This window comes from Loxodonta africana, chromosome 6 (assembly GCF_030014295.1).
Source record: "Loxodonta africana isolate mLoxAfr1 chromosome 6, mLoxAfr1.hap2, whole genome shotgun sequence".
Lineage (NCBI taxonomy): Eukaryota > Metazoa > Chordata > Mammalia > Proboscidea > Elephantidae > Loxodonta > Loxodonta africana.
The window spans coordinates 56284683-56293036 of record NC_087347.1 but is presented as its reverse complement, the minus strand read 5'-3'; the positions used below and the strand labels follow the sequence as shown (position 1 = coordinate 56293036).

Sequence of the window (8354 nt, the reverse complement as noted above, 5' to 3'; positions counted from 1 at the left end):
AATTTAAGTTTGAAAATATTTAGCATGCATATGAATTGGAACAATGACATACTAGGCATGGCCAAGACAACCTGAAGATAATGGGATGTGACTGCCAGGAGAAATTTCTGTCCTAACAAGGCCAGTTAAAACAGCACTTTCTCCTATGCTGACCTTTGAGGCTGCTCTGTCCTGTTTGAAACAGAAATGCCAGCTCTAACTCTAGGATGGCTTGTTTTTCTTTTTCAACATGGAGCCACTTTTGAGCAGCTGTAGGTCCAGAACTACTCTTTCTTTTCCAAAGTTCTTCTGGGTCTCCTTCCTCTCCTACATGCAGGAGAGAATGTAGGACCTGAATAATGTTAGACCTGGGGTCTGTTCGACTTCTTTTTTCCTTATAAAAAGTTGCTTCTTTAATACTGGACAGATAAGAAGAATGGTAATTTTTTTTATGACAACCATCAAGTGGGTACATTATGAGCCGTTCAGTTTCAAATAATGCAATAGGAAACTGTCTTCAGGCCACATCAGCTCAGACATCAGTCATTTTATGAAGTCCAACAACCACCTTAATCTCTTTGAAGATCTGAATTTGAAACTTCAGCACTCACTGCCTTCATGTTTCGCTTTTATGTGTCAGTATTGTAAGCAGATTTTTCACAAGACTAATGTAGCTTACAGGAGAAAGATGTGGCAGTCTGCTTCTCAAAAGATTTAGTCTTGAAAACCCTATTGGGGCAGCTCTATCCTATAGGGTTGCTATGAGTCAGAATCAGCTCCAAGTGGGTTTGGTTTTGATTTGAATATTGCTTAAGTTTCAGGGCTGTTCCTAGGCTAAGGGAGGGGCCCTAGCAACTTCCTATCTGTAATATTGTTTTATTCCTTCTAAGGAGGCACTCCATATTCTAACGCTTCAGGTTTATAGAGCCCACATCTGTATGATTTATTAGTTAAGAACTTAAACCTTGGAGACAAGCCTGCTCTCCTTTCTATGTAGTAACTTTGGATAGGTTCCTTGAACTTTCAGCCCAACATCACCTGTCCCACGGGATTGTGGTAAGGCTTAAACAGTATTAAAATAGTGCTTTCTACATTATGGAAACCCTGGTGGCGTAGCGGTTAAGAGCTACGGCTGCCAACCCAAAGTTCCGCAGTTTGAATCTACCAGGCACTCCTTGGAAACCCTATGGGGCAGCTCTACTTTGTCTATAGGGTCGCTATGAGGTGGAATGGACTCGACTGCAATAAGTGTTTTTTTTTTTTTTCTTCAATATAACAAACAATCATAAATGTTAGCTGCCATTATTGTTGTTGCCAGAATTAGACCATAAGCTTCCTGAGACTAGATCTAGCATCTCTCAAAGCCCATCACAGGCACAAAAAACACTTGCTGAATAAATATGTTTTACAATCATCTCCACTCTCTACACCCTTTCTACGTGTCTAACCAGAAATACAACTTTAATTACGTTCGTAGTACGACACACACGGTTACCTATACAGCAAAGCGCCGGATACTCAGTAGCGTCTTCCTAAAAAGTAATGCTCTCGCCGGGATGTAGCCCTTCCTTAACGACTTGTAAAACTCCCTCGTTGTTTTCCTCTAGTTTTGCGCCCCTTCTCTCTGGGTTCATTTGGGGACAGTCAGTCGGCCAGGGCTGGAAACAGAGACACCGAGATAGCGCATTAATAGCGTTAGCATTGTGCCTAGCACATAACTATAACCAAACCCGTGGCTATGGAGAAGATTCCGACTCACAGCGACCCTGTAGGACTCACAGCGACCCTATCGGGCGGAGTAGAACTGCCCCATAAGGTTTCCAAGGACCACCTTACGGACTCGAACTGCCGACCTTCTGGTTAGCAGCCATAGCTCTTAACCACTATGCCAACAAGATTTCCAGCACTTAGCTAGTGCTCAGTAAGTGATGGCTATTATTATAATTCCCAGGCCAGGCAGCCACCGCTCCGCTACCCCCACCCCCGGCCCGGGGCCAGGCCGGCATCATTTGTAGGTGGGGTGGAGGGATGTGGAGGGCGGCGGAGGTGGGGTAGAACTTCGCCGGTCTGCTTCCCCTTCTCAGCGTGCTTTCCCAGCAGGGCTGGATCCAGGGGTCCCCCGGGGCCGCCAAGGGCAGGCGGGAGGCCGGGAGGAGGCAGCCGCCGCAGCCGCCGCCGCAGGAGGCGGAGCGCTGCACCTGGCGGCGGGTCCTCGGCGCTCAACCCTGAAACGGGTCCAGCCGGTAGAGAGCGGCGGCGGCGGAGGCCCGGAGCCGAAGAGGAGGAGGAGAAGGTCGTGCCGGCGGGTGCGCTCGGCCCACGGTTCGCCGTCACCAACCCCCCGCCCGCATCCCTCCGCCGAGCCGCGCCCCGCCCGCCTCAGCCCCGGAGGAGCGAGTGTCCGGCTGGAGATGGTGTGCGCCGTCCCGACAGCCGCCGCCTGGGCTCCCCAAGCCGCCGCCCTGAGCCCTGGGGAGGGGGCTCTCAGTGCCCCGCTCAGCTGAGCACCGTCGCCGGCGCCAGCAGCAGGTGAGTGGGGGCCGGACGAACGGGGAGGGGGCGCACGTGGGGGCGGCCCAGCAGCCCCACCCAAGCTTCGGTCGCCGCGGACGGACCCAACCGGGGCGGGGTGTCCACCCTGCCGTGTGCACACCTGCTGTCAAGGCAGGGGGGGTCGGAGAAGGGGCTTGGTGAGGGCGCGCGTGGGCGTCGCCACTCCTAGCCTGGCTCGCCAGCCGCACCCGCCCCTCGGCTTCTGTGCCTCTTGTCATCTTTGTGGGGTGCTGGGGTAGGCTGCAGCCGGCGCCCCCGGCGCGCTGGGCGAGGCAACACTTCCGCAAACGTAATTGGAGTCGGGAAAACAAAGGCGCTGCCTAGGGAGCTCTCGCTGGGCGCCGGGGTTGGGGGTGGGCCCCAATTTCCAGGCCCTTTTCGGCCCAGCTCCACCTGCGCTCTTGCCATAAACATGCCCTGGAGAAAGGGGGAGACGAGGAGTTCCCCTACGCCAGATAGCCCTGTGACAAGGACGTGGCCACTTGTGTGGCAAGAGGAGGAAATTGACATCGTCGGCCTCTCCAGGTCAATAAATACGAATAAAATACCACTCCACCTGCCTGCTATCCTTCTTTCAGAAATTCTCCACATCGTGCTTCTAGACTGCAACTCGGTCCACACCTCCTTGGAGCCTTCCGAGAGAGTAATGGGGGTTTCTGGTTCTCCTGAGCCTTATTGACTCCCCACACAGCCTCCTCTAAACTGAGGACTTGAAAAAACCCAAACCTAACTTTCCCCCTCGTTTAATCCATTCCCACAAGGACGGATAGGTGGATTAATTACCCATAAGGCCGGCACACGGTGCATTTTGCCTCTCCCACACACATTCGCAACCACAAACATTTCCTTTCATCCGAGAATATTTAACAGTCACCTTGCAGAGCTACTGGAGCACGAAAAACCTTGCCTGGTAGTTGTAGGGGGGAAAAAATTAAAGAATTGAGGTTCTAATCCCAGCTGTTGTCTAAATCGTTGTATGTCCTTGGGCATGTCCCATCTTCCTGAGCCCGTTTTCGTACTTGTAAAAGGAGATGTGGTTAGATATATCGTGGCCAAGTTTTCCTCCAACAGTTCTTTAAGTCCAGAATTTTGTGGAAGTCTAACCTCTTCAATATAAATGAATATAAGGAGGGGGTTGGACATACCCTTGGCCAATAACGTTTGATAAAGCAGATGTATATTTAGTAGGTCCCTGGTGTCTAGAGTATCCCTTGCCCAAGCACAGGGAGCCATGAGCCAGCTAAGGGTGTATACATCATTGATGGCCTCCTCAAGTAAAAGGAGAACATAGGAAGCTACCTCATTGGGAAGTCTGGCTTTTGACACTTAAAGCTGCTGGTCATTACTAAATATGGAGGATATTTTTATCTATATAGTGGTAGTCATATGGCTTGTGTTCATCACATGTTGTAAGTAAAATTTCAGATTGCTTAGATGGAGGTAGGATATTACTAATGAGCTCAGTGCAAGACATTCTGGGGGAGTAGGAGGAGACAGGATCATATTTCAATAATGATTAAAGCTACTAAGCATGTTTACAGTGATTTATTTCAAAGGCACTTTCTATGTCTATACAAACTAGGTAAATATAAAAACATGAAAGCAAAGTAAGACACTATGTATTTTTATATAGAGACTATAGTACATTTAGAGGATATAATTAAAAATCAGATTAGTAGAAATCATTGATGGTAGCATCATGCTTACAGAAAAATGTACTTTAAACCTCAAGGTCTGTATTCTCGTTTAAATTCTGAGTACATAAATGATGTGTCTGAGAAAAGCAACTGTAAGTATCTGTTTAACATGCCTTGTCTTACGGATGGAGCCCTGGTGACACAGTGGTTAGGGGCTTGACTGCTAACCAAAAGGTCGGCAGTTTGAACCCAGCAGCTGCTCCTTGGAAACTATATGGGGCAGTTATACTCTGTCCTATAGGTTCCTATGGTCAGACTGTGCTTTCTTCTAATCCTGTCAATTTCCTCAGTGTCTTTTATTGAATAGGCATTTATCAAGCACCTATTTTATAAATAAAAGATTATTTTATATGATATGTGTGCTAGCACTATAACCTAATGTTATATTACTAACATCTGATTTTGTTTTATTTCACATTACAATTCTTACTTTTTCCCACAGTTTAATTATCTTGTGTTCCTAGTCCTTTTAGATCTTGGACCCATAGTCCTATACTTATTGTATTTACCTGAGGCAGTCCTTTTCTGAAAAGATTTGGGGAAAAAAAGTTTTAAAAACAGGGGTTTACATAACTAGGTTTAAAAATAACCCCAAAAGTATCCACATTGAATTTGTAATTTATCTTTTATTTATTTAGCTTTTTGCTAATGTGCATTCTGTATAAATTATTTCTAAAATATAGCAAGCAATAATTTATTGAGGAAAATCTTTCTATAAAATGTTAAGCATGTAAGTCTGTTTTCAATATCAACGTTTTAAAAACTCTTTGCTTTATGATGTGGAAAGACAAGAAGCCTAAGATTTTTCCACATTACTTTCTTTGCAGAGAAATTTATATTCATTAAAATAATAAGTAGTTTGACAATAGAAGTAGTTTCAAATGATAAGTGTGAAGTCCTTGCTGTGGCTCTCTGTTTTTGCTGTGGCCTCTGCTGCCATTGACCAGGTTCTGTCCTTCCCTCTTTCATCTCCTAACCCTTTACTGGTCCTATTAACTAGAAGGAGTTTGAAGACACCATTTCAATGTTAGTAGATTTCCCAGGCTCCCAAGTGATAATAATTGCACTTTTTGGGCACCGTAACTGAGAAAATGCATGATAGGAAGCTAATAAGAATTCTAATAATAAATTAACATTTATTACAGAAAAGATTTATGATAGCAGCATTTATCTACATTTGAAGATGAGTAGAACCTATGTACCTGCTGCCATCAAGTCGATTCCTATATATGTGACATGTTATTTACTCAGAGCTTTCAAAGACCCCCAGCAATAACTCCATGGCCCCTGCAGGTTGGGGCCATTGCCTTGGAGGAAGCAAGTGGCTGGCAATTCTAGACCCACCTCTGTGGCTCAGGGCAGGAGAGAAGTGATTAGGGATCTTGGAGCTCTGGGTGAGGCTGCCTTGGTGAGATGTGTTCCTAGCATCCCAGATTGAACAGTAGAAAGTATTTTCACTTAAAAATTATATACTTTGTAATCCTTAGGTTCTTCTGGTAGTCTTGGCTCAGTAATTTGAAACATTACAGGTTAAATGAGCTGAGCATGTGTCTGGACACTGCAAGGTATGGAATCACTTTGCAGAAAGCCACTTGGCCTTTGTTCTCGGTTTGTTTTAGCCATACCAACACCTGAGGCTTATGAATGGGGATTGACCAGACTAAAAGAGACCACATAGGGGCCAATGCTGCCTGAGCCTTACAAGTTGTGATGTAATACATCATGGCCACATAACAAGGCCAATAAGAACCCTGACTCCTAAGGCTGAGAGGCATTTCCTGGTTGGTGACCACACATGGGAAAGGGTAGCACATCCATCCCTCTTTGGGACATGGGAGCCCCGTGCTGTGACCCCTCCCAGGCTTTACCCTATGTGTCTCTTCCTTTGTATCCTTTTTGATTGTAATAAGGCTGTAGTCGTAAGTATGGCGTACTCTGTGAGTTCTGTGAGTCATTCCAGCAAATTATAACACCAGGGCTGTGGGAGCCAGCAGGGGCAGTTGTCTGACTATTTGGCAGTCTGAAAGAAGGTGTCCTTCTAACACGTGAGCCCTGACCTAGCTATGGGTGGCAAGAGTCAGATAGAGAGGGTACCATGTGAGCAGCTGCTCATGCAGAAGTGGGAAGGTGAGGCCTGGATTCATTTCTACACTTTGGCAATGGAATTGATGCTGATATTTACCACACGAAGTTAGCAATGAAGGTGGGATTGGCCCACCTTGCCACTTGTTTAGTGCAACACCTATCACTATTTGTAATGTTGTTTCAATGGGGAAATGGTCTCTAAGCTTCTAACTTGGAATGGTTTTCTAACCATTTCTAACTTAATGGTTTCTAACTAAAATCCAAAAAAACAAACCTTTTGCCCATCAAATTGATTCTTCTAACTAAAGTGTAATGAATTTTGGGAAAGACCAATTGTTAGTTTGGTTACCCTCTAAATACAAGCAGTTGTTCTAATTGCCTCTTCTGGCTCTTGATCTCTGCTTAGATAGTGATGAACATACATCAGTTCTGCTTTCACAAAGCTTCTGTAACCACCTAAATTCTCACATTGTATTCTTTTTTGACAAATAAATGCAGAATAATAATAATAAAAACCCCGTTGCTGTTGAGTCAATTCCGACTCATGGCGACCCTACAGGACAGAGTAGAACTGCCCCATAGGGTTTCCAAGGAGCACCTGGTGGATTCGAACTGCTGACCTCTTGGTCAGCAGCTGTAGCTTTTAACCACTACGCCACCAGGGTTTCCAAATGCAGAATATCAGCAGCAAATTCAATTAATTTCACTTTCTGTTTTGAACATCTCTTAAATTTTTTTCTGTTAAAGAAACTTACAAGATATAAATATCATTTAAAATTTTTTCATGCTGTAATATGAACTGTTAGTTTGTTCCTCCCACTGAACTTGTTTTAAGATGGGAGGCTTATTTGAGAGAGAGAAGAAAATGAGGTCTGGGGCCTGCCTCAAGTTTATATTATAAGCTGTGCTATATTGGCACAATATATAATCAAAAACCTAAAACAAATACATAGGGATCTACTTCCCTAACAGTTGATAAGGTCCAAAAGCCCTAAATTGTAAAAAAAAAAAAAAAAAAGATTGGCATTTAATTGTTTCTTTCCACACAGTGAAAGCAAAAATCCATTTGGTTTGTATTACTAAAGCCATCTTAGGGTTAATAACCTTTGACCCTAAAGGTGGCTTTAGTAATTAGTTCCTTTCACTCTTAGCAGGTTGAGTGGAAATATACTAGAGAGAATTTCAGTTCTTTTGTTTCAGATTTAGTATGTTTCAAATAAAATTAAAATGCCCTTACAGGGAACTGTACTTTAAATGAGTAGTTATTTTTGGTCCAGAAATAATTATTATTCTAGACCATAATCCAACAATGTGTTTTGTAGTGAGCTACAAAAGATTGGGCTCTAAACATGGACAAGAACATAAATGTACGAGCTTTGATGGATAAAATGCTAGTCTTGGTTGAGGAGTAGATGTACCAAAGAATTCTAGAACACTTACCTGGGAAGAATGGTTTTGGAAGAACTACAAAATAAAGCCCATTATGCCCTGAAATAAGACCATCACTACCACCAACAACAAATATTCACGTGTTGCTTTTGAGTTTGCAAAATGCTTTTTTTTGTATATTTTTTAGTTTAAACCCTACAACTCCTCTGTGAGTTAGTTGACTTGAGTTTTGGGGGTTTTTTTATCCCAATTTTACAATGGGGAAATGGACCTCGGACATTCTGCTAATTCAGAGCTGAAACCACTCCTGAAACTCCTGAAGCCCACTCTTCAGACAAAGCTTAGACAGGCCTATAAAACAAACAGTAACACACATGAGAGAGGCAATGATTTACCACAACCAGCAGAGGAGCCAGGACTCCTCTCTGCTGATCCCTAAAATGAATCTCTGATCACATGAAACTTTAACAAAACTTTGTATGTATAATGTCATAAGCTGCTTGTCAAAAATAATGTATATTGAATGCTCAAAAGAGTAAAGGACAGTATCTAATTACTAGCATCCTCCCCCAAGGTGTTTATAATCTAGTTGGGCAGACAGGAAGTATCTGTTAAAAGATAGCAATAAAAAATTGCCCCTAAGACCTACAA

The 8354-nt window shown here is 44.0% G+C and overlaps 1 protein-coding gene across 1 annotated transcript in view; it reads left to right on the top strand.

Moving 5' to 3' along the window:
* The first annotated feature begins 2376 nt into the window (after positions 1–2376).
* MFSD6 (major facilitator superfamily domain containing 6) overlaps positions 2377–8354 on the top strand; it is a 91719-nt gene continuing 85741 nt past the window's right edge. The window contains exon 1 of the mRNA XM_003405956.4: positions 2377–2508. The gene's annotated coding sequence lies outside the window, so the exon portion shown is untranslated. The remainder of the gene's footprint in view (positions 2509–8354) is intronic.